Source organism: Eubalaena glacialis, chromosome 13 (genome assembly GCF_028564815.1).
Source record: "Eubalaena glacialis isolate mEubGla1 chromosome 13, mEubGla1.1.hap2.+ XY, whole genome shotgun sequence".
In the NCBI taxonomy this organism is placed as follows: Eukaryota; Metazoa; Chordata; class Mammalia; order Artiodactyla; family Balaenidae; genus Eubalaena; species Eubalaena glacialis.
Genome location: NC_083728.1, coordinates 34,321,882 through 34,346,045, shown reverse-complemented (window position 1 = coordinate 34,346,045; position 24,164 = coordinate 34,321,882).

Sequence of the window (24,164 nt, the reverse complement as noted above, 5' to 3'; positions counted from 1 at the left end):
GGCCAAGGCTGCGTTCTCTCAATGCCAAAAATGTGCTGACAATTCCCTTCTAGAAACTCATCCTACTGCACTCCAAATTCAGCTCCGGCCAATGAAAGGTGACCTAAGGCCACAAGGTAAGATCCAGTGTTTCATATCAGCAGAGCTGGGTGTGCATTGTATCCACGAAACCATACTCTGAAATGGAGTGCCTTAACTCTGCTATGCCCCTGGCGACACATAGGACAGTGGATCGTGCACCCATTTCGCATGATGACCACTGTGTGCCTGAAGAGCGTCCTCTGGCTTCTGAGGAACCCTAGGCGAAATAGGCCCCTGGGAAGCACTCTTCCCATTCATAGCAAGGGAAAAGTACTGCTTTCTGGGTTGCCAAGGAAGAGTGTCCCAGTCGTCAAAGAGCCTCGCGAAAGCAGTGCTGGGCAGACTCTGTTGGCAAGTCGACTGGCCTCAGTGACTGAAAGGGAATTCCACTGCTAATACACAGTGTGCTGACGATTGAGGCCTGGACTCAGGACAGCACGCAGGCAGAAGCGAAAGCTGAGCTCTGCGTCCAGCCTGAAGACCAGTACACTTTTCACACTTAACTCTGTTGGGATGTGCAAGAGCCATGGTCACCGAGGCCTACCTAAGGTACTGAAATACTTCCCCAGTTCAGCCTAGGCAGAGGACTCTGTTGCCAAAGGATCTCCATGGAAGGGCCCTGTGAGTTCCGTGTGTTTCCTTGAGGGAGTCAGAAACGACTGAGGGTAACTATAGGAGCTCATGGTTGAAAGCAGGCTACCCTGGCAAAACCTTATTTTCCTCCGCGGTAGGCGAGACAGTTGCGGTTTGAAAGCTGCCTGAAAAACACTCCTGCTGCCCATCTTCTCTTTGCTGCCTGAAGGCGTCACCAAAGTACTATGAGTGTACTCGTATGAGGCATGCTGTCTCAGTTCCTTGCTGGAAGCTCCTCCAGGAGCACTCTGGAACTTACCAGCCAAAGAAATGGCACCCCAGGCCTCATGGAAAAGTCCAGATTTCTCCCATTGCAAGCTTAGTTGTGCCATAGTAGCGAAGAAGCATGTGTTAAAGGAAAGCTGCAACACGGTTACATATTTCGACTCGTTGGGCACTCACGTTCTTTGTAACATCTGTGAAGGGGCACTGAACGCCGCCAACTCTTCTCTTGCCTTTGAGTCCCAGGAGGCAAACGGGTTCGTTTGCTTTAACGCTGTGAATGTGCAGCGGTAATGGCAAAGCCCTGCCCGGATCGCTCGACAGCTCTCGTTTGTACAGCATTCAAACGGCCTCAGGAACGCCGTTCTAAGCAGCCTTACATTCCATGCTGGTGTGCCCAAGGAGGAATTTGGATTCTTCTGAGAAACACCACTGTGCCTCACTAATGAAACCTGTGAAAACCCAAAGGACCTCTCCCTACGGCAGTCGGAAGCTAGATGTTGAGTTCCAGACTGAAAACACCGGACAGCTTTCCCTGTGTCTTTGTTGGAATTCTGGGACCATCCAGATTCACAAGGCCTAACTTTTGCACGGCGGGGGAATGCTCTTGTGCATGTACAGCATTCCCCACGTGAAAACCTTTCTTAGCAGATGGAGGCAGTCTTTCCCTTGTACTAGGTAGCTAGGCAGAATCATCAGATAAACATGCTTTGTCATCGAGCTTGAAAGTGGGACACTGATGGGAAAGTTCACATTTTCCCGCTTTGCAAGCGACTTGCTTTTGGCTTCAAAGCTGCCTGAACAGCACTAGCGGCCCACCTTCTCTTCACTGCAGGACTTTCGCTGTGGGCCAAGGCTGCGTTCTCTCAATGCCAAAAATGTGCTGACAATTCCCTTCTAGAAACTCATCCTACTGCACTCCAAATTCAGCTCCGGCCAATGAAAGGTGACCTAAGGCCACAAGGTAAGATCCAGTGTTTCATATCAGCAGAGCTGGGTGTGCATTGTATCCACGAAACCATACTCTGAAATGGAGTGCCTTAACTCTGCTATGCCCCTGGCGACACATAGGACAGTGGATCGTGCACCCATTTCGCATGATGACCACTGTGTGCCTGAAGAGCGTCCTCTGGCTTCTGAGGAACCCTAGGCGAAATAGGCCCCTGGGAAGCACTCTTCCCATTCATAGCAAGGGAAAAGTACTGCTTTCTGGGTTGCCAAGGAAGAGTGTCCCAGTCGTCAAAGAGCCTCGCGAAAGCAGTGCTGGGCAGACTCTGTTGGCAAGTCGACTGGCCTCAGTGACTGAAAGGGAATTCCACTGCTAATACACAGTGTGCTGACGATTGAGGCCTGGACTCAGGACAGCACGCAGGCAGAAGCGAAAGCTGAGCTCTGCGTCCAGCCTGAAGACCAGTACACTTTTCACACTTAACTCTGTTGGGATGTGCAAGAGCCATGGTCACCGAGGCCTACCTAAGGTACTGAAATACTTCCCCAGTTCAGCCTAGGCAGAGGACTCTGTTGCCAAAGGATCTCCATGGAAGGGCCCTGTGAGTTCCGTGTGTTTCCTTGAGGGAGTCAGAAACGACTGAGGGTAACTATAGGAGCTCATGGTTGAAAGCAGGCTACCCTGGCAAAACCTTATTTTCCTCCGCGGTAGGCGAGACAGTTGCGGTTTGAAAGCTGCCTGAAAAACACTCCTGCTGCCCATCTTCTCTTTGCTGCCTGAAGGCGTCACCAAAGTACTATGAGTGTACTCGTATGAGGCATGCTGTCTCAGTTCCTTGCTGGAAGCTCCTCCAGGAGCACTCTGGAACTTACCAGCCAAAGAAATGGCACCCCAGGCCTCATGGAAAAGTCCAGATTTCTCCCATTGCAAGCTTAGTTGTGCCATAGTAGCGAAGAAGCATGTGTTAAAGGAAAGCTGCAACACGGTTACATATTTCGACTCGTTGGGCACTCACGTTCTTTGTAACATCTGTGAAGGGGCACTGAACGCCGCCAACTCTTCTCTTGCCTTTGAGTCCCAGGAGGCAAACGGGTTCGTTTGCTTTAACGCTGTGAATGTGCAGCGGTAATGGCAAAGCCCTGCCCGGATCGCTCGACAGCTCTCGTTTGTACAGCATTCAAACGGCCTCAGGAACGCCGTTCTAAGCAGCCTTACATTCCATGCTGGTGTGCCCAAGGAGGAATTTGGATTCTTCTGAGAAACACCACTGTGCCTCACTAATGAAACCTGTGAAAACCCAAAGGACCTCTCCCTACGGCAGTCGGAAGCTAGATGTTGAGTTCCAGACTGAAAACACCGGACAGCTTTCCCTGTGTCTTTGTTGGAATTCTGGGACCATCCAGATTCACAAGGCCTAACTTTTGCACGGCGGGGGAATGCTCTTGTGCATGTACAGCATTCCCCACGTGAAAACCTTTCTTAGCAGATGGAGGCAGTCTTTCCCTTGTACTAGGTAGCTAGGCAGAATCATCAGATAAACATGCTTTGTCATCGAGCTTGAAAGTGGGACACTGATGGGAAAGTTCACATTTTCCCGCTTTGCAAGCGACTTGCTTTTGGCTTCAAAGCTGCCTGAACAGCACTAGCGGCCCACCTTCTCTTCACTGCAGGACTTTCGCTGTGGGCCAAGGTTGCGTTCTCTCAATGCCAAAAATGTGCTGACAATTCCCTTCTAGAAACTCATCCTACTGCACTCCAAATTCAGCTCCGGCCAATGAAAGGTGACCTAAGGCCACAAGGTAAGATCCAGTGTTTCATATCAGCAGAGCTGGGTGTGCATTGTATCCACGAAACCATACTCTGAAATGGAGTGCCTTAACTCTGCTATGCCCCTGGGGACACATAGGACAGTGGATCATGCACCCATTTCGCATGATGACCACTGTGTGCCTGAAGAGCGTCCTCTGGCTTCTGAGGAACCCTAGGCGAAATAGGCCCCTGGGAAGCTCTCTTCCCATTCATAGCAAGGGAAAAGTACTGCTTTCTGGGTTGCCAAGGAAGAGTGTCCCAGTCGTCAAAGAGCCTCGCGAAAGCAGTGCTGGGCAGACTCTGTTGGCAAGTCGACTGGCCTCAGTGACTAAAAGAGAACTCCACTGCTAATACACAGTGTGCTGACGATTGAGGCCTGGACTCAGGACAGAACGCAGGCAGAAGCAAAAGCTAAGCTCTGCGTCCAGCCTGATGACCAGTTCACTTTTCACACTTAACTCTGTTGGGATGTGCAAGAGCCATGGTCACCGAGGCCTACCTAAGGTACTGAAATACTTCCCCAGTTCAGCCTAGGCAGAGGACTCTGTTGCCAAAGGATCTCCATGGAAGGGCCCTGTGAGTTCCGTGTGTTTCCTTGAGGTAGTCAGAAACGACTGAGGGTAACTATAGGAGCTCATGGTTGAAAGCAGGCTACCCTGGCAAAACCTTATTTTCCTCCGCGGTAGGCGAGACAGTTGCGGTTTGAAAGCTGCCTGAAAAACACTCCTGCTGCCCATCTTCTCTTTGCTGCCTGAAGGCGTCACCAAAGTACTATGAGTGTACTCGTATGAGGCATGCTGTCTCAGTTCCTTGCTGGAAGCTCCTCCAGGAGCACTCTGGAACTTACCAGCCAAAGAAATGGCACCCCAGGCCTCATGGAAAAGTCCAGATTTCTCCCATTGCAAGCTTAGTTGTGCCATAGTAGCGAAGAAGCATGTGTTAAAGGAAAGCTGCAACACGGTTACATATTTCGACTCGTTGGGCACTCACGTTCTTTGTAACATCTGTGAAGGGGCACTGAACGCCGCCAACTCTTCTCTTGCCTTTGAGTCCCAGGAGGCAAACGGGTTCGTTTGCTTTAACGCTGTGAATGTGCAGCGGTAATGGCAAAGCCCTGCCCGGATCGCTCGACAGCTCTCGTTTGTACAGCATTCAAACGGCCTCAGGAACGCCGTTCTAAGCAGCCTTACATTCCATGCTGGTGTGCCCAAGGAGGAATTTGGATTCTTCTGAGAAACACCACTGTGCCTCACTAATGAAACCTGTGAAAACCCAAAGGACCTCTCCCTACGGCAGTCGGAAGCTAGATGTTGAGTTCCAGACTGAAAACACCGGACAGCTTTCCCTGTGTCTTTGTTGGAATTCTGGGACCATCCAGATTCACAAGGCCTAACTTTTGCACGGCGGGGGAATGCTCTTGTGCATGTACAGCATTCCCCACGTGAAAACCTTTCTTAGCAGATGGAGGCAGTCTTTCCCTTGTACTAGGTAGCTAGGCAGAATCATCAGATAAACATGCTTTGTCATCGAGCTTGAAAGTGGGACACTGATGGGAAAGTTCACATTTTCCCGCTTTGCAAGCGACTTGCTTTTGGCTTCAAAGCTGCCTGAACAGCACTAGCGGCCCACCTTCTCTTCACTGCAGGACTTTCGCTGTGGGCCAAGGCTGCGTTCTCTCAATGCCAAAAATGTGCTGACAATTCCCTTCTAGAAACTCATCCTACTGCACTCCAAATTCAGCTCCGGCCAATGAAAGGTGACCTAAGGCCACAAGGTAAGATCCAGTGTTTCATATCAGCAGAGCTGGGTGTGCATTGTATCCACGAAACCATACTCTGAAATGGAGTGCCTTAACTCTGCTATGCCCCTGGCGACACATAGGACAGTGGATCGTGCACCCATTTCGCATGATGACCACTGTGTGCCTGAAGAGCGTCCTCTGGCTTCTGAGGAACCCTAGGCGAAATAGGCCCCTGGGAAGCACTCTTCCCATTCATAGCAAGGGAAAAGTACTGCTTTCTGGGTTGCCAAGGAAGAGTGTCCCAGTCGTCAAAGAGCCTCGCGAAAGCAGTGCTGGGCAGACTCTGTTGGCAAGTCGACTGGCCTCAGTGACTGAAAGGGAATTCCACTGCTAATACACAGTGTGCTGACGATTGAGGCCTGGACTCAGGACAGCACGCAGGCAGAAGCGAAAGCTGAGCTCTGCGTCCAGCCTGAAGACCAGTACACTTTTCACACTTAACTCTGTTGGGATGTGCAAGAGCCATGGTCACCGAGGCCTACCTAAGGTACTGAAATACTTCCCCAGTTCAGCCTAGGCAGAGGACTCTGTTGCCAAAGGATCTCCATGGAAGGGCCCTGTGAGTTCCGTGTGTTTCCTTGAGGGAGTCAGAAACGACTGAGGGTAACTATAGGAGCTCATGGTTGAAAGCAGGCTACCCTGGCAAAACCTTATTTTCCTCCACGGTAGGCGAGACAGTTGCGGTTTGAAAGCTGCCTGAAAAACACTCCTGCTGCCCATCTTCTCTTTGCTGCCTGAAGGCGTCACCAAAGTACTATGAGTGTACTCGTATGAGGCATGCTGTCTCAGTTCCTTGCTGGAAGCTCCTCCAGGAGCACTCTGGAACTTACCAGCCAAAGAAATGGCACCCCAGGCCTCATGGAAAAGTCCAGATTTCTCCCATTGCAAGCTTAGTTGTGCCATAGTAGCGAAGAAGCATGTGTTAAAGGAAAGCTGCAACACGGTTACATATTTCGACTCGTTGGGCACTCACGTTCTTTGTAACATCTGTGAAGGGGCACTGAACGCCGCCAACTCTTCTCTTGCCTTTGAGTCCCAGGAGGCAAACGGGTTCGTTTGCTTTAACGCTGTGAATGTGCAGCGGTAATGGCAAAGCCCTGCCCGGATCGCTCGACAGCTCTCGTTTGTACAGCATTCAAACGGCCTCAGGAACGCCGTTCTAAGCAGCCTTACATTCCATGCTGGTGTGCCCAAGGAGGAATTTGGATTCTTCTGAGAAACACCACTGTGCCTCACTAATGAAACCTGTGAAAACCCAAAGGACCTCTCCCTACGGCAGTCGGAAGCTAGATGTTGAGTTCCTGACTGAAAACACCGGACAGCTTTCCCTGTGTCTTTGTTGGAATTCTGGGACCATCCAGATTCACAAGGCCTAACTTTTGCACGGCGGGGGAATGCTCTTGTGCATGTACAGCATTCCCCACGTGAAAACCTTTCTTAGCAGATGGAGGCAGTCTTTCCCTTGTACTAGGTAGCTAGGCAGAATCATCAGATAAACATGCTTTGTCATCGAGCTTGAAAGTGGGACACTGATGGGAAAGTTCACATTTTCCCGCTTTGCAAGCGACTTGCTTTTGGCTTCAAAGCTGCCTGAACAGCACTAGCGGCCCACCTTCTCTTCACTGCAGGACTTTCGCTGTGGGCCAAGGCTGCGTTCTCTCAATGCCAAAAATGTGCTGACAATTCCCTTCTAGAAACTCATCCTACTGCACTCCAAATTCAGCTCCGGCCAATGAAAGGTGACCTAAGGCCACAAGGTAAGATCCAGTGTTTCATATCAGCAGAGCTGGGTGTGCATTGTATCCACGAAACCATACTCTGAAATGGAGTGCCTTAACTCTGCTATGCCCCTGGCGACACATAGGACAGTGGATCGTGCACCCATTTCGCATGATGACCACTGTGTGCCTGAAGAGCGTCCTCTGGCTTCTGAGGAACCCTAGGCGAAATAGGCCCCTGGGAAGCACTCTTCCCATTCATAGCAAGGGAAAAGTACTGCTTTCTGGGTTGCCAAGGAAGAGTGTCCCAGTCGTCAAAGAGCCTCGCGAAAGCAGTGCTGGGCAGACTCTGTTGGCAAGTCGACTGGCCTCAGTGACTGAAAGGGAATTCCACTGCTAATACACAGTGTGCTGACGATTGAGGCCTGGACTCAGGACAGCACGCAGGCAGAAGCGAAAGCTGAGCTCTGCGTCCAGCCTGAAGACCAGTACACTTTTCACACTTAACTCTGTTGGGATGTGCAAGAGCCATGGTCACCGAGGCCTACCTAAGGTACTGAAATACTTCCCCAGTTCAGCCTAGGCAGAGGACTCTGTTGCCAAAGGATCTCCATGGAAGGGCCCTGTGAGTTCCGTGTGTTTCCTTGAGGGAGTCAGAAACGACTGAGGGTAACTATAGGAGCTCATGGTTGAAAGCAGGCTACCCTGGCAAAACCTTATTTTCCTCCGCGGTAGGCGAGACAGTTGCGGTTTGAAAGCTGCCTGAAAAACACTCCTGCTGCCCATCTTCTCTTTGCTGCCTGAAGGCGTCACCAAAGTACTATGAGTGTACTCGTATGAGGCATGCTGTCTCAGTTCCTTGCTGGAAGCTCCTCCAGGAGCACTCTGGAACTTACCAGCCAAAGAAATGGCACCCCAGGCCTCATGGAAAAGTCCAGATTTCTCCCATTGCAAGCTTAGTTGTGCCATAGTAGCGAAGAAGCATGTGTTAAAGGAAAGCTGCAACACGGTTACATATTTCGACTCGTTGGGCACTCACGTTCTTTGTAACATCTGTGAAGGGGCACTGAACGCCGCCAACTCTTCTCTTGCCTTTGAGTCCCAGGAGGCAAACGGGTTCGTTTGCTTTAACGCTGTGAATGTGCAGCGGTAATGGCAAAGCCCTGCCCGGATCGCTCGACAGCTCTCGTTTGTACAGCATTCAAACGGCCTCAGGAACGCCGTTCTAAGCAGCCTTACATTCCATGCTGGTGTGCCCAAGGAGGAATTTGGATTCTTCTGAGAAACACCACTGTGCCTCACTAATGAAACCTGTGAAAACCCAAAGGACCTCTCCCTACGGCAGTCGGAAGCTAGATGTTGAGTTCCAGACTGAAAACACCGGACAGCTTTCCCTGTGTCTTTGTTGGAATTCTGGGACCATCCAGATTCACAAGGCCTAACTTTTGCACGGCGGGGGAATGCTCTTGTGCATGTACAGCATTCCCCACGTGAAAACCTTTCTTAGCAGATGGAGGCAGTCTTTCCCTTGTACTAGGTAGCTAGGCAGAATCATCAGATAAACATGCTTTGTCATCGAGCTTGAAAGTGGGACACTGATGGGAAAGTTCACATTTTCCCGCTTTGCAAGCGACTTGCTTTTGGCTTCAAAGCTGCCTGAACAGCACTAGCGGCCCACCTTCTCTTCACTGCAGGACTTTCGCTGTGGGCCAAGGCTGCGTTCTCTCAATGCCAAAAATGTGCTGACAATTCCCTTCTAGAAACTCATCCTACTGCACTCCAAATTCAGCTCCGGCCAATGAAAGGTGACCTAAGGCCACAAGGTAAGATCCAGTGTTTCATATCAGCAGAGCTGGGTGTGCATTGTATCCACGAAACCATACTCTGAAATGGAGTGCCTTAACTCTGCTATGCCCCTGGCGACACATAGGACAGTGGATCGTGCACCCATTTCGCATGATGACCACTGTGTGCCTGAAGAGCGTCCTCTGGCTTCTGAGGAACCCTAGGCGAAATAGGCCCCTGGGAAGCACTCTTCCCATTCATAGCAAGGGAAAAGTACTGCTTTCTGGGTTGCCAAGGAAGAGTGTCCCAGTCGTCAAAGAGCCTCGCGAAAGCAGTGCTGGGCAGACTCTGTTGGCAAGTCGACTGGCCTCAGTGACTGAAAGGGAATTCCACTGCTAATACACAGTGTGCTGACGATTGAGGCCTGGACTCAGGACAGCACGCAGGCAGAAGCGAAAGCTGAGCTCTGCGTCCAGCCTGAAGACCAGTACACTTTTCACACTTAACTCTGTTGGGATGTGCAAGAGCCATGGTCACCGAGGCCTACCTAAGGTACTGAAATACTTCCCCAGTTCAGCCTAGGCAGAGGACTCTGTTGCCAAAGGATCTCCATGGAAGGGCCCTGTGAGTTCCGTGTGTTTCCTTGAGGGAGTCAGAAACGACTGAGGGTAACTATAGGAGCTCATGGTTGAAAGCAGGCTACCCTGGCAAAACCTTATTTTCCTCCGCGGTAGGCGAGACAGTTGCGGTTTGAAAGCTGCCTGAAAAACACTCCTGCTGCCCATCTTCTCTTTGCTGCCTGAAGGCGTCACCAAAGTACTATGAGTGTACTCGTATGAGGCATGCTGTCTCAGTTCCTTGCTGGAAGCTCCTCCAGGAGCACTCTGGAACTTACCAGCCAAAGAAATGGCACCCCAGGCCTCATGGAAAAGTCCAGATTTCTCCCATTGCAAGCTTAGTTGTGCCATAGTAGCGAAGAAGCATGTGTTAAAGGAAAGCTGCAACACGGTTACATATTTCGACTCGTTGGGCACTCACGTTCTTTGTAACATCTGTGAAGGGGCACTGAACGCCGCCAACTCTTCTCTTGCCTTTGAGTCCCAGGAGGCAAACGGGTTCGTTTGCTTTAACGCTGTGAATGTGCAGCGGTAATGGCAAAGCCCTGCCCGGATCGCTCGACAGCTCTCGTTTGTACAGCATTCAAACGGCCTCAGGAACGCCGTTCTAAGCAGCCTTACATTCCATGCTGGTGTGCCCAAGGAGGAATTTGGATTCTTCTGAGAAACACCACTGTGCCTCACTAATGAAACCTGTGAAAACCCAAAGGACCTCTCCCTACGGCAGTCGGAAGCTAGATGTTGAGTTCCAGACTGAAAACACCGGACAGCTTTCCCTGTGTCTTTGTTGGAATTCTGGGACCATCCAGATTCACAAGGCCTAACTTTTGCACGGCGGGGGAATGCTCTTGTGCATGTACAGCATTCCCCACGTGAAAACCTTTCTTAGCAGATGGAGGCAGTCTTTCCCTTGTACTAGGTAGCTAGGCAGAATCATCAGATAAACATGCTTTGTCATCGAGCTTGAAAGTGGGACACTGATGGGAAAGTTCACATTTTCCCGCTTTGCAAGCGACTTGCTTTTGGCTTCAAAGCTGCCTGAACAGCACTAGCGGCCCACCTTCTCTTCACTGCAGGACTTTCGCTGTGGGCCAAGGCTGCGTTCTCTCAATGCCAAAAATGTGCTGACAATTCCCTTCTAGAAACTCATCCTACTGCACTCCAAATTCAGCTCCGGCCAATGAAAGGTGACCTAAGGCCACAAGGTAAGATCCAGTGTTTCATATCAGCAGAGCTGGGTGTGCATTGTATCCACGAAACCATACTCTGAAATGGAGTGCCTTAACTCTGCTATGCCCCTGGCGACACATAGGACAGTGGATCGTGCACCCATTTCGCATGATGACCACTGTGTGCCTGAAGAGCGTCCTCTGGCTTCTGAGGAACCCTAGGCGAAATAGGCCCCTGGGAAGCACTCTTCCCATTCATAGCAAGGGAAAAGTACTGCTTTCTGGGTTGCCAAGGAAGAGTGTCCCAGTCGTCAAAGAGCCTCGCGAAAGCAGTGCTGGGCAGACTCTGTTGGCAAGTCGACTGGCCTCAGTGACTGAAAGGGAATTCCACTGCTAATACACAGTGTGCTGACGATTGAGGCCTGGACTCAGGACAGCACGCAGGCAGAAGCGAAAGCTGAGCTCTGCGTCCAGCCTGAAGACCAGTACACTTTTCACACTTAACTCTGTTGGGATGTGCAAGAGCCATGGTCACCGAGGCCTACCTAAGGTACTGAAATACTTCCCCAGTTCAGCCTAGGCAGAGGACTCTGTTGCCAAAGGATCTCCATGGAAGGGCCCTGTGAGTTCCGTGTGTTTCCTTGAGGGAGTCAGAAACGACTGAGGGTAACTATAGGAGCTCATGGTTGAAAGCAGGCTACCCTGGCAAAACCTTATTTTCCTCCGCGGTAGGCGAGACAGTTGCGGTTTGAAAGCTGCCTGAAAAACACTCCTGCTGCCCATCTTCTCTTTGCTGCCTGAAGGCGTCACCAAAGTACTATGAGTGTACTCGTATGAGGCATGCTGTCTCAGTTCCTTGCTGGAAGCTCCTCCAGGAGCACTCTGGAACTTACCAGCCAAAGAAATGGCACCCCAGGCCTCATGGAAAAGTCCAGATTTCTCCCATTGCAAGCTTAGTTGTGCCATAGTAGCGAAGAAGCATGTGTTAAAGGAAAGCTGCAACACGGTTACATATTTCGACTCGTTGGGCACTCACGTTCTTTGTAACATCTGTGAAGGGGCACTGAACGCCGCCAACTCTTCTCTTGCCTTTGAGTCCCAGGAGGCAAACGGGTTCGTTTGCTTTAACGCTGTGAATGTGCAGCGGTAATGGCAAAGCCCTGCCCGGATCGCTCGACAGCTCTCGTTTGTACAGCATTCAAACGGCCTCAGGAACGCCGTTCTAAGCAGCCTTACATTCCATGCTGGTGTGCCCAAGGAGGAATTTGGATTCTTCTGAGAAACACCACTGTGCCTCACTAATGAAACCTGTGAAAACCCAAAGGACCTCTCCCTACGGCAGTCGGAAGCTAGATGTTGAGTTCCTGACTGAAAACACCGGACAGCTTTCCCTGTGTCTTTGTTGGAATTCTGGGACCATCCAGATTCACAAGGCCTAACTTTTGCACGGCGGGGGAATGCTCTTGTGCATGTACAGCATTCCCCACGTGAAAACCTTTCTTAGCAGATGGAGGCAGTCTTTCCCTTGTACTAGGTAGCTAGGCAGAATCATCAGATAAACATGCTTTGTCATCGAGCTTGAAAGTGGGACACTGATGGGAAAGTTCACATTTTCCCGCTTTGCAAGCGACTTGCTTTTGGCTTCAAAGCTGCCTGAACAGCACTAGCGGCCCACCTTCTCTTCACTGCAGGACTTTCGCTGTGGGCCAAGGTTGCGTTCTCTCAATGCCAAAAATGTGCTGACAATTCCCTTCTAGAAACTCATCCTACTGCACTCCAAATTCAGCTCCGGCCAATGAAAGGTGACCTAAGGCCACAAGGTAAGATCCAGTGTTTCATATCAGCAGAGCTGGGTGTGCATTGTATCCACGAAACCATACTCTGAAATGGAGTGCCTTAACTCTGCTATGCCCCTGGCGACACATAGGACAGTGGATCGTGCACCCATTTCGCATGATGACCACTGTGTGCCTGAAGAGCGTCCTCTGGCTTCTGAGGAACCCTAGGCGAAATAGGCCCCTGGGAAGCACTCTTCCCATTCATAGCAAGGGAAAAGTACTGCTTTCTGGGTTGCCAAGGAAGAGTGTCCCAGTCGTCAAAGAGCCTCGCGAAAGCAGTGCTGGGCAGACTCTCTTTGCAAGTCGACTGGCCTCAGTGACTGAAAGGGAATTCCACTGCTAATACACAGTGTGCTGACGATTGAGGCCTGGACTCAGGACAGCACGCAGGCAGAAGCGAAAGCTGAGCTCTGCGTCCAGCCTGAAGACCAGTACACTTTTCACACTTAACTCTGTTGGGATGTGCAAGAGCCATGGTCACCGAGGCCTACCTAAGGTACTGAAATACTTCCCCAGTTCAGCCTAGGCAGAGGACTCTGTTGCCAAAGGATCTCCATGGAAGGGCCCTGTGAGTTCCGTGTGTTTCCTTGAGGTAGTCAGAAACGACTGAGGGTAACTATAGGAGCTCATGGTTGAAAGCAGGCTACCCTGGCAAAACCTTATTTTCCTCCGCGGTAGGCGAGACAGTTGCGGTTTGAAAGCTGCCTGAAAAACACTCCTGCTGCCCATCTTCTCTTTGCTGCCTGAAGGCGTCACCAAAGTACTATGAGTGTACTCGTATGAGGCATGCTGTCTCAGTTCCTTGCTGGAAGCTCCTCCAGGAGCACTCTGGAACTTACCAGCCAAAGAAATGGCACCCCAGGCCTCATGGAAAAGTCCAGATTTCTCCCATTGCAAGCTTAGTTGTGCCATAGTAGCGAAGAAGCATGTGTTAAAGGAAAGCTGCAACACGGTTACATATTTCGACTCGTTGGGCACTCACGTTCTTTGTAACATCTGTGAAGGGGCACTGAACGCCGCCAACTCTTCTCTTGCCTTTGAGTCCCAGGAGGCAAACGGGTTCGTTTGCTTTAACGCTGTGAATGTGCAGCGGTAATGGCAAAGCCCTGCCCGGATCGCTCGACAGCTCTCGTTTGTACAGCATTCAAACGGCCTCAGGAACGCCGTTCTAAGCAGCCTTACATTCCATGCTGGTGTGCCCAAGGAGGAATTTGGATTCTTCTGAGAAACACCACTGTGCCTCACTAATGAAACCTGTGAAAACCCAAAGGACCTCTCCCTACGGCAGTCGGAAGCTAGATGTTGAGTTCCAGACTGAAAACACCGGACAGCTTTCCCTGTGTCTTTGTTGGAATTCTGGGACCATCCAGATTCACAAGGCCTAACTTTTGCACGGCGGGGGAATGCTCTTGTGCATGTACAGCATTCCCCACGTGAAAACCTTTCTTAGCAGATGGAGGCAGTCTTTCCCTTGTACTAGGTAGCTAGGCAGAATCATCAGATAAACATGCTTTGTCATCGAGCTTGAAAGTGGGACACTGATGGGAAAGTTCACATTTTCCCGCTTTGCAAGCGACTTGCTTTTGGCTTCAAAGCTGCCTGAACAGCACTAGCGGCCCACCTTCTCTTCACTGCAGGACTTTCGCTGTGGGCCAAGGTTGCGTTCTCTCAATGCCAAAAATGTGCTGACAATTCCCTTCTAGAAACTCATCCTACTGCACTCCAAATTCAGCTCCGGCCAATGAAAGGTGACCTAAGGCCACAAGGTAAGATCCAGTGTTTCATATCAGCAGAGCTGGGTGTGCATTGTATCCACGAAACCATACTCTGAAATGGAGTGCCTTAACTCTGCTATGCCCCTGGGGACACATAGGACAGTGGATCATGCACCCATTTCGCATGATGACCACTGTGTGCCTGAAGAGCGTCCTCTGGCTTCTGAGGAACCCTAGGCGAAATAGGCCCCTGGGAAGCACTCTTCCCATTCATAGCAAGGGAAAAGTACTGCTTTCTGGGTTGCCAAGGAAGAGTGTCCCAGTCGTCAAAGAGCCTCGCGAAAGCAGTGCTGGGCAGACTCTGTTGGCAAGTCGACTGGCCTCAGTGACTAAAAGAGAACTCCACTGCTAATACACAGTGTGCTGACGATTGAGGCCTGGACTCAGGACAGAACGCAGGCAGAAGCGAAAGCTAAGCTCTGCGTCCAGCCTGATGACCAGTTCACTTTTCACACTTAACTCTGTTGGGATGTGCAAGAGCCATGGTCACCGAGGCCTACCTAAGGTACTGAAATACTTCCCCAGTTCAGCCTAGGCAGAGGACTCTGTTGCCAAAGGATCTCCATGGAAGGGCCCTGTGAGTTCCGTGTGTTTCCTTGAGGTAGTCAGAAACGACTGAGGGTAACTATAGGAGCTCATGGTTGAAAGCAGGCTACCCTGGCAAAACCTTATTTTCCTCCGCGGTAGGCGAGACAGTTGCGGTTTGAAAGCTGCCTGAAAAACACTCCTGCTGCCCATCTTCTCTTTGCTGCCTGAAGGCGTCACGAAAGTACTATGAGTGTACTCGTATGAGGCATGCTGTCTCAGTTCCTTGCTGGAAGCTCCTCCAGGAGCACTCTGGAACTTACCAGCCAAAGAAATGGCACCCCAGGCCTCATGGAAAAGTCCAGATTTCTCCCATTGCAAGCTTAGTTGTGCCATAGTAGCGAAGAAGCATGTGTTAAAGGAAAGCTGCAACACGGTTACATATTTCGACTCGTTGGGCACTCACGTTCTTTGTAACATCTGTGAAGGGGCACTGAACGCCGCCAACTCTTCTCTTGCCTTTGAGTCCCAGGAGGCAAACGGGTTCGTTTGCTTTAACGCTGTGAATGTGCAGCGGTAATGGCAAAGCCCTGCCCGGATCGCTCGACAGCTCTCGTTTGTACAGCATTCAAACGGCCTCAGGAACGCCGTTCTAAGCAGCCTTACATTCCATGCTGGTGTGCCCAAGGAGGAATTTGGATTCTTCTGAGAAACACCACTGTGCCTCACTAATGAAACCTGTGAAAACCCAAAGGACCTCTCCCTACGGCAGTCGGAAGCTAGATGTTGAGTTCCAGACTGAAAACACCGGACAGCTTTCCCTGTGTCTTTGTTGGAATTCTGGGACCATCCAGATTCACAAGGCCTAACTTTTGCACGGCGGGGGAATGCTCTTGTGCATGTACAGCATTCCCCACGTGAAAACCTTTCTTAGCAGATGGAGGCAGTCTTTCCCTTGTACTAGGTAGCTAGGCAGAATCATCAGATAAACATGCTTTGTCATCGAGCTTGAAAGTGGGACACTGATGGGAAAGTTCACATTTTCCCGCTTTGCAAGCGACTTGCTTTTGGCTTCAAAGCTGCCTGAACAGCACTAGCGGCCCACCTTCTCTTCACTGCAGGACTTTCGCTGTGGGCCAAGGCTGCGTTCTCTCAATGCCAAAAATGTGCTGACAATTCCCTTCTAGAAACTCATCCTACTGCACTCCAAATTCAGCTCCGGCCAATGAAAGGTGACCTAAGGCCACAAGGTAAGATCCAGTGTTTCATATCAGCAGAGCTGGGTGTGCATTGTATCCACGAAACCATACTCTGAAATGGAGTGCCTTAACTCTGCTATGCCCCTGGCGACACATAGGACAGTGGATCGTGCACCCATTTCGCATGATGACCACTGTGTGCCTGAAGAGCGTCCTCTGGCTTCTGAGGAACCCTAGGCGAAATAGGCCCCTGGGAAGCACTCTTCCCATTCATAGCAAGGGAAAAGTACTGATTTCTGGGTTGCCAAGGAAGAGTGTCCCAGTCGTCAAAGAGCCTCGCGAAAGCAGTGCTGGGCAGACTCTCTTTGCAAGTCGACTGGCCTCAGTGACTGAAAGGGAATTCCACTGCTAATACACAGTGTGCTGACGATTGAGGCCTGGACTCAGGACAGCACGCAGGCAGAAGCGAAAGCTGAGCTCTGCGTCCAGCCTGAAGACCAGTACACTTTTCACACTTAACTCTGTTGGGATGTGCAAGAGCCATGGTCACCGAGGCCTACCTAAGGTACTGAAATACTTCCCCAGTTCAGCCTAGGCAGAGGACTCTGTTGCCAAAGGATCTCCATGGAAGGGCCCTGTGAGTTCCGTGTGTTTCCTTGAGGGAGTCAGAAACGACTGAGGGTAACTATAGGAGCTCATGGTTGAAAGCAGGCTACCCTGGCAAAACCTTATTTTCCTCCGCGGTAGGCGAGACAGTTGCGGTTTGAAAGCTGCCTGAAAAACACTCCTGCTGCCCATCTTCTCTTTGCTGCCTGAAGGCGTCACCAAAGTACTATGAGTGTACTCGTATGAGGCATGCTGTCTCAGTTCCTTGCTGGAAGCTCCTCCAGGAGCACTCTGGAACTTACCAGCCAAAGAAATGGCACCCCAGGCCTCATGGAAAAGTCCAGATTTCTCCCATTGCAAGCTTAGTTGTGCCATAGTAGCGAAGAAGCATGTGTTAAAGGAAAGCTGCAACACGGTTACATATTTCGACTCGTTGGGCACTCACGTTCTTTGTAACATCTGTGAAGGGGCACTGAACGCCGCCAACTCTTCTCTTGCCTTTGAGTCCCAGGAGGCAAACGGGTTCGTTTGCTTTAACGCTGTGAATGTGCAGCGGTAATGGCAAAGCCCTGCCCGGATCGCTCGACAGCTCTCGTTTGTACAGCATTCAAACGGCCTCAGGAACGCCGTTCTAAGCAGCCTTACATTCCATGCTGGTGTGCCCAAGGAGGAATTTGGATTCTTCTGAGAAACACCACTGTGCCTCACTAATGAAACCTGTGAAAACCCAAAGGACCTCTCCCTACGGCAGTCGGAATCTAGATGTTGAGTTCCTGACTGAAAACACCGGACAGCTTTCCCTGTGTCTTTGTTGGAATTCTGGGACCATCCAGATTCACAAGGCCTAACTTTTGCACGGCGGGGGAATGCTCTTGTGCATGTACAGCATTCCCCACGTGAAAACCTTTCTTAGCAGATGGAGGCAGTCTTTCCCTTGTACTAGGTAGCTAGGCAGAATCATCAGATAAACATGCTTTGTCATCGAGCTTGAAAGTGGGACACTGATGGGAAAGTTCACATTTTCCCGCTTTGCAAGCGACTTGCTTTTGGCTTCAAAGCTGCCTGAACAGCACTAGCGGCCCACCTTCTCTTCACTGCAGGACTTTCGCTGTGGGCCAAGGCTGCGTTCTCTCAATGCCAAAAATGTGCTGACAATTCCCTTCTAGAAACTCATCCTACTGCACTCCAAATTCAGCTCCGGCCAATGAAAGGTGACCTAAGGCCACAAGGTAAGATCCAGTGTTTCATATCAGCAGAGCTGGGTGTGCATTGTATCCACGAAACCATACTCTGAAATGGAGTGCCTTAACTCTGCTATGCCCCTGGCGACACATAGGACAGTGGATCGTGCACCCATTTCGCATGATGACCACTGTGTGCCTGAAGAGCGTCCTCTGGCTTCTGAGGAACCCTAGGCGAAATAGGCCCCTGGGAAGCACTCTTCCCATTCATAGCAAGGGAAAAGTACTGATTTCTGGGTTGCCAAGGAAGAGTGTCCCAGTCGTCAAAGAGCCTCGCGAAAGCAGTGCTGGGCAGACTCTCTTTGCAAGTCGACTGGCCTCAGTGACTGAAAGGGAATTCCACTGCTAATACACAGTGTGCTGACGATTGAGGCCTGGACTCAGGACAGCACGCAGGCAGAAGCGAAAGCTGAGCTCTGCGTCCAGCCTGAAGACCAGTACACTTTTCACACTTAACTCTGTTGGGATGTGCAAGAGCCATGGTCACCGAGGCCTACCTAAGGTACTGAAATACTTCCCCAGTTCAGCCTAGGCAGAGGACTCTGTTGCCAAAGGATCTCCATGGAAGGGCCCTGTGAGTTCCGTGTGTTTCCTTGAGGGAGTCAGAAACGACTGAGGGTAACTATAGGAGCTCATGGTTGAAAGCAGGCTACCCTGGCAAAACCTTATTTTCCTCCACGGTAGGCGAGACAGTTGCGGTTTGAAAGCTGCCTGAAAAACACTCCTGCTGCCCATCTTCTCTTTGCTGCCTGAAGGCGTCACCAAAGTACTATGAGTGTACTCGTATGAGGCATGCTGTCTCAGTTCCTTGCTGGAAGCTCCTCCAGGAGCACTCTGGAACTTACCAGCCAAAGAAATGGCACCCCAGGCCTCATGGAAAAGTCCAGATTTCTCCCATTGCAAGCTTAGTTGTGCCATAGTAGCGAAGAAGCATGTGTTAAAGGAAAGCTGCAACACGGTTACATATTTCGACTCGTTGGGCACTCACGTTCTTTGTAACATCTGTGAAGGGGCACTGAACGCCGCCAACTCTTCTCTTGCCTTTGAGTCCCAGGAGGCAAACGGGTTCGTTTGCTTTAACGCTGTGAATGTGCAGCGGTAATGGCAAAGCCCTGCCCGGATCGCTCGACAGCTCTCGTTTGTACAGCATTCAAACGGCCTCAGGAACGCCGTTCTAAGCAGCCTTACATTCCATGCTGGTGTGCCCAAGGAGGAATTTGGATTCTTCTGAGAAACACCACTGTGCCTCACTAATGAAACCTGTGAAAACCCAAAGGACCTCTCCCTACGGCAGTCGGAATCTAGATGTTGAGTTCCTGACTGAAAACACCGGACAGCTTTCCCTGTGTCTTTGTTGGAATTCTGGGACCATCCAGATTCACAAGGCCTAACTTTTGCACGGCGGGGGAATGCTCTTGTGCATGTACAGCATTCCCCACGTGAAAACCTTTCTTAGCAGATGGAGGCAGTCTTTCCCTTGTACTAGGTAGCTAGGCAGAATCATCAGATAAACATGCTTTGTCATCGAGCTTGAAAGTGGGACACTGATGGGAAAGTTCACATTTTCCCGCTTTGCAAGCGACTTGCTTTTGGCTTCAAAGCTGCCTGAACAGCACTAGCGGCCCACCTTCTCTTCACTGCAGGACTTTCGCTGTGGGCCAAGGCTGCGTTCTCTCAATGCCAAAAATGTGCTGACAATTCCCTTCTAGAAACTCATCCTACTGCACTCCAAATTCAGCTCCGGCCAATGAAAGGTGACCTAAGGCCACAAGGTAAGATCCAGTGTTTCATATCAGCAGAGCTGGGTGTGCATTGTATCCACGAAACCATACTCTGAAATGGAGTGCCTTAACTCTGCTATGCCCCTGGCGACACATAGGACAGTGGATCGTGCACCCATTTCGCATGATGACCACTGTGTGCCTGAAGAGCGTCCTCTGGCTTCTGAGGAACCCTAGGCGAAATAGGCCCCTGGGAAGCACTCTTCCCATTCATAGCAAGGGAAAAGTACTGCTTTCTGGGTTGCCAAGGAAGAGTGTCCCAGTCGTCAAAGAGCCTCGCGAAAGCAGTGCTGGGCAGACTCTCTTTGCAAGTCGACTGGCCTCAGTGACTGAAAGGGAATTCCACTGCTAATACACAGTGTGCTGACGATTGAGGCCTGGACTCAGGACAGCACGCAGGCAGAAGCGAAAGCTGAGCTCTGCGTCCAGCCTGAAGACCAGTACACTTTTCACACTTAACTCTGTTGGGATGTGCAAGAGCCATGGTCACCGAGGCCTACCTAAGGTACTGAAATACTTCCCCAGTTCAGCCTAGGCAGAGGACTCTGTTGCCAAAGGATCTCCATGGAAGGGCCCTGTGAGTTCCGTGTGTTTCCTTGAGGTAGTCAGAAACGACTGAGGGTAACTATAGGAGCTCATGGTTGAAAGCAGGCTACCCTGGCAAAACCTTATTTTCCTCCGCGGTAGGCGAGACAGTTGCGGTTTGAAAGCTGCCTGTAAAACACTCCTGCTGCCCATCTTCTCTTTGCTGCCTGAAGGCGTCACCAAAGTACTATGAGTGTACTCGTATGAGGCATGCTGTCTCAGTTCCTTGCTGGAAGCTCCTCCAGGAGCACTCTGGAACTTACCAGCCAAAGAAATGGCACCCCAGGCCTCATGGAAAAGTCCAGATTTCTCCCATTGCAAGCTTAGTTGTGCCATAGTAGCGAAGAAGCATGTGTTAAAGGAAAGCTGCAACACGGTTACATATTTCGACTCGTTGGGCACTCACGTTCTTTGTAACATCTGTGAAGGGGCACTGAACGCCGCCAACTCTTCTCTTGCCTTTGAGTCCCAGGAGGCAAACGGGTTCGTTTGCTTTAACGCTGTGAATGTGCAGCGGTAATGGCAAAGCCCTGCCCGGATCGCTCGACAGCTCTCGTTTGTACAGCATTCAAACGGCCTCAGGAACGCCGTTCTAAGCAGCCTTACATTCCATGCTGGTGTGCCCAAGGAGGAATTTGGATTCTTCTGAGAAACACCACTGTGCCTCACTAATGAAACCTGTGAAAACCCAAAGGACCTCTCCCTACGGCAGTCGGAAGCTAGATGTTGAGTTCCAGACTGAAAACACCGGACAGCTTTCCCTGTGTCTTTGTTGGAATTCTGGGACCATCCAGATTCACAAGGCCTAACTTTTGCACGGCGGGGGAATGCTCTTGTGCATGTACAGCATTCCCCACGTGAAAACCTTTCTTAGCAGATGGAGGCAGTCTTTCCCTTGTACTAGGTAGCTAGGCAGAATCATCAGATAAACATGCTTTGTCATCGAGCTTGAAAGTGGGACACTGATGGGAAAGTTCACATTTTCCCGCTTTGCAAGCGACTTGCTTTTGGCTTCAAAGCTGCCTGAACAGCACTAGCGGCCCACCTTCTCTTCACTGCAGGACTTTCGCTGTGGGCCAAGGCTGCGTTCTCTCAATGCCAAAAATGTGCTGACAATTCCCTTCTAGAAACTCATCCTACTGCACTCCAAATTCAGCTCCGGCCAATGAAAGGTGACCTAAGGCCACAAGGTAAGATCCAGTGTTTCATATCAGCAGAGCTGGGTGTGCATTGTATCCACGAAACCATACTCTGAAATGGAGTGCCTTAACTCTGCTATGCCCCTGGCGACACATAGGACAGTGGATCGTGCACCCATTTCGCATGATGACCACTGTGTGCCTGAAGAGCGTCCTCTGGCTTCTGAGGAACCCTAGGCGAAATAGGCCCCTGGGAAGCACTCTTCCCATTCATAGCAAGGGAAAAGTACTGCTTTCTGGGTTGCCAAGGAAGAGTGTCCCAGTCGTCAAAGAGCCTCGCGAAAGCAGTGCTGGGCAGACTCTCTTTGCAAGTCGACTGGCCTCAGTGACTGAAAGGGAATTCCACTGCTAATACACAGTGTGCTGACGATTGAGGCCTGGACTCAGGACAGCACGCAGGCAGAAGCGAAAGCTGAGCTCTGCGTCCAGCCTGAAGACCAGTACACTTTTCACACTTAACTCTGTTGGGATGTGCAAGAGCCATGGTCACCGAGGCCTACCTAAGGTACTGAAATACTTCCCCAGTTCAGCCTAGGCAGAGGACTCTGTTGCCAAAGGATCTCCATGGAAGGGCCCTGTGAGTTCCGTGTGTTTCCTTGAGGTAGTCAGAAACGACTGAGGGTAACTATAGGAGCTCATGGTTGAAAGCAGGCTACCCTGGCAAAACCTTATTTTCCTCCGCGGTAGGCGAGACAGTTGCGGTTTGAAAGCTGCCTGTAAAACACTCCTGCTGCCCATCTTCTCTTTGCTGCCTGAAGGCGTCACCAAAGTACTATGAGTGTACTCGTATGAGGCATGCTGTCTCAGTTCCTTGCTGGAAGCTCCTCCAGGAGCACTCTGGAACTTACCAGCCAAAGAAATGGCACCCCAGGCCTCATGGAAAAGTCCAGATTTCTCCCATTGCAAGCTTAGTTGTGCCATAGTAGCGAAGAAGCATGTGTTAAAGGAAAGCTGCAACACGGTTACATATTTCGACTCGTTGGGCACTCACGTTCTTTGTAACATCTGTGAAGGGGCACTGAACGCCGCCAACTCTTCTCTTGCCTTTGAGTCCCAGGAGGCAAACGGGTTCGTTTGCTTTAACGCTGTGAATGTGCAGCGGTAATGGCAAAGCCCTGCCCGGATCGCTCGACAGCTCTCGTTTGTACAGCATTCAAACGGCCTCAGGAACGCCGTTCTAAGCAGCCTTACATTCCATGCTGGTGTGCCCAAGGAGGAATTTGGATTCTTCTGAGAAACACCACTGTGCCTCACTAATGAAACCTGTGAAAACCCAAAGGACCTCTCCCTACGGCAGTCGGAAGCTAGATGTTGAGTTCCAGACTGAAAACACCGGACAGCTTTCCCTGTGTCTTTGTTGGAATTCTGGGACCATCCAGATTCACAAGGCCTAACTTTTGCACGGCGGGGGAATGCTCTTGTGCATGTACAGCATTCCCCACGTGAAAACCTTTCTTAGCAGATGGAGGCAGTCTTTCCCTTGTACTAGGTAGCTAGGCAGAATCATCAGATAAACATGCTTTGTCATCGAGCTTGAAAGTGGGACACTGATGGGAAAGTTCACATTTTCCCGCTTTGCAAGCGACTTGCTTTTGGCTTCAAAGCTGCCTGAACAGCACTAGCGGCCCACCTTCTCTTCACTGCAGGACTTTCGCTGTGGGCCAAGGCTGCGTTCTCTCAATGCCAAAAATGTGCTGACAATTCCCTTCTAGAAACTCATCCTACTGCACTCCAAATTCAGCTCCGGCCAATGAAAGGTGACCTAAGGCCACAAGGTAAGATCCAGTGTTTCATATCAGCAGAGCTGGGTGTGCATTGTATCCACGAAACCATACTCTGAAATGGAGTGCCTTAACTCTGCTATGCCCCTGGCGACACATAGGACAGTGGATCGTGCACCCATTTCGCATGATGACCACTGTGTGCCTGAAGAGCGTCCTCTGGCTTCTGAGGAACCCTAGGCGAAATAGGCCCCTGGGAAGCACTCTTCCCATTCATAGCAAGGGAAAAGTACTGCTTTCTGGGTTGCCAAGGAAGAGTGTCCCAGTCGTCAAAGAGCCTCGCGAAAGCAGTGCTGGGCAGACTCTGTTTGCAAGTCGACTGGCCTCAGTGACTGAAAGGGAATTCCACTGCTAATACACAGTGTGCTGACGATTGAGGCCTGGACTCAGGACAGCACGCAGGCAGAAGCGAAAGCTGAGCTCTGCGTCCAGCCTGAAGACCAGTACACTTTTCACACTTAACTCTGTTGGGATGTGCAAGAGCCATGGTCACCGAGGCCTACCTAAGGTACTGAAATACTTCCCCAGTTCAGCCTAGGCAGAGGACTCTGTTGCCAAAGGATCTCCATGGAAGGGCCCTGTGAGTTCCGTGTGTTTCCTTGAGGTAGTCAGAAACGACTGAGGGTAACTATAGGAGCTCATGGTTGAAAGCAGGCTACCCTGGCAAAACCTTATTTTCCTCCGCGGTAGGCGAGACAGTTGCGGTTTGAAAGCTGCCTGAAAAACACTCCTGCTGCCCATCTTCTCTTTGCTGCCTGAAGGCGTCACCAAAGTACTATGAGTGTACTCGTATGAGGCATGCTGTCTCAGTTCCTTGCTGGAAGCTCCTCCAGGAGCACTCTGGAACTTA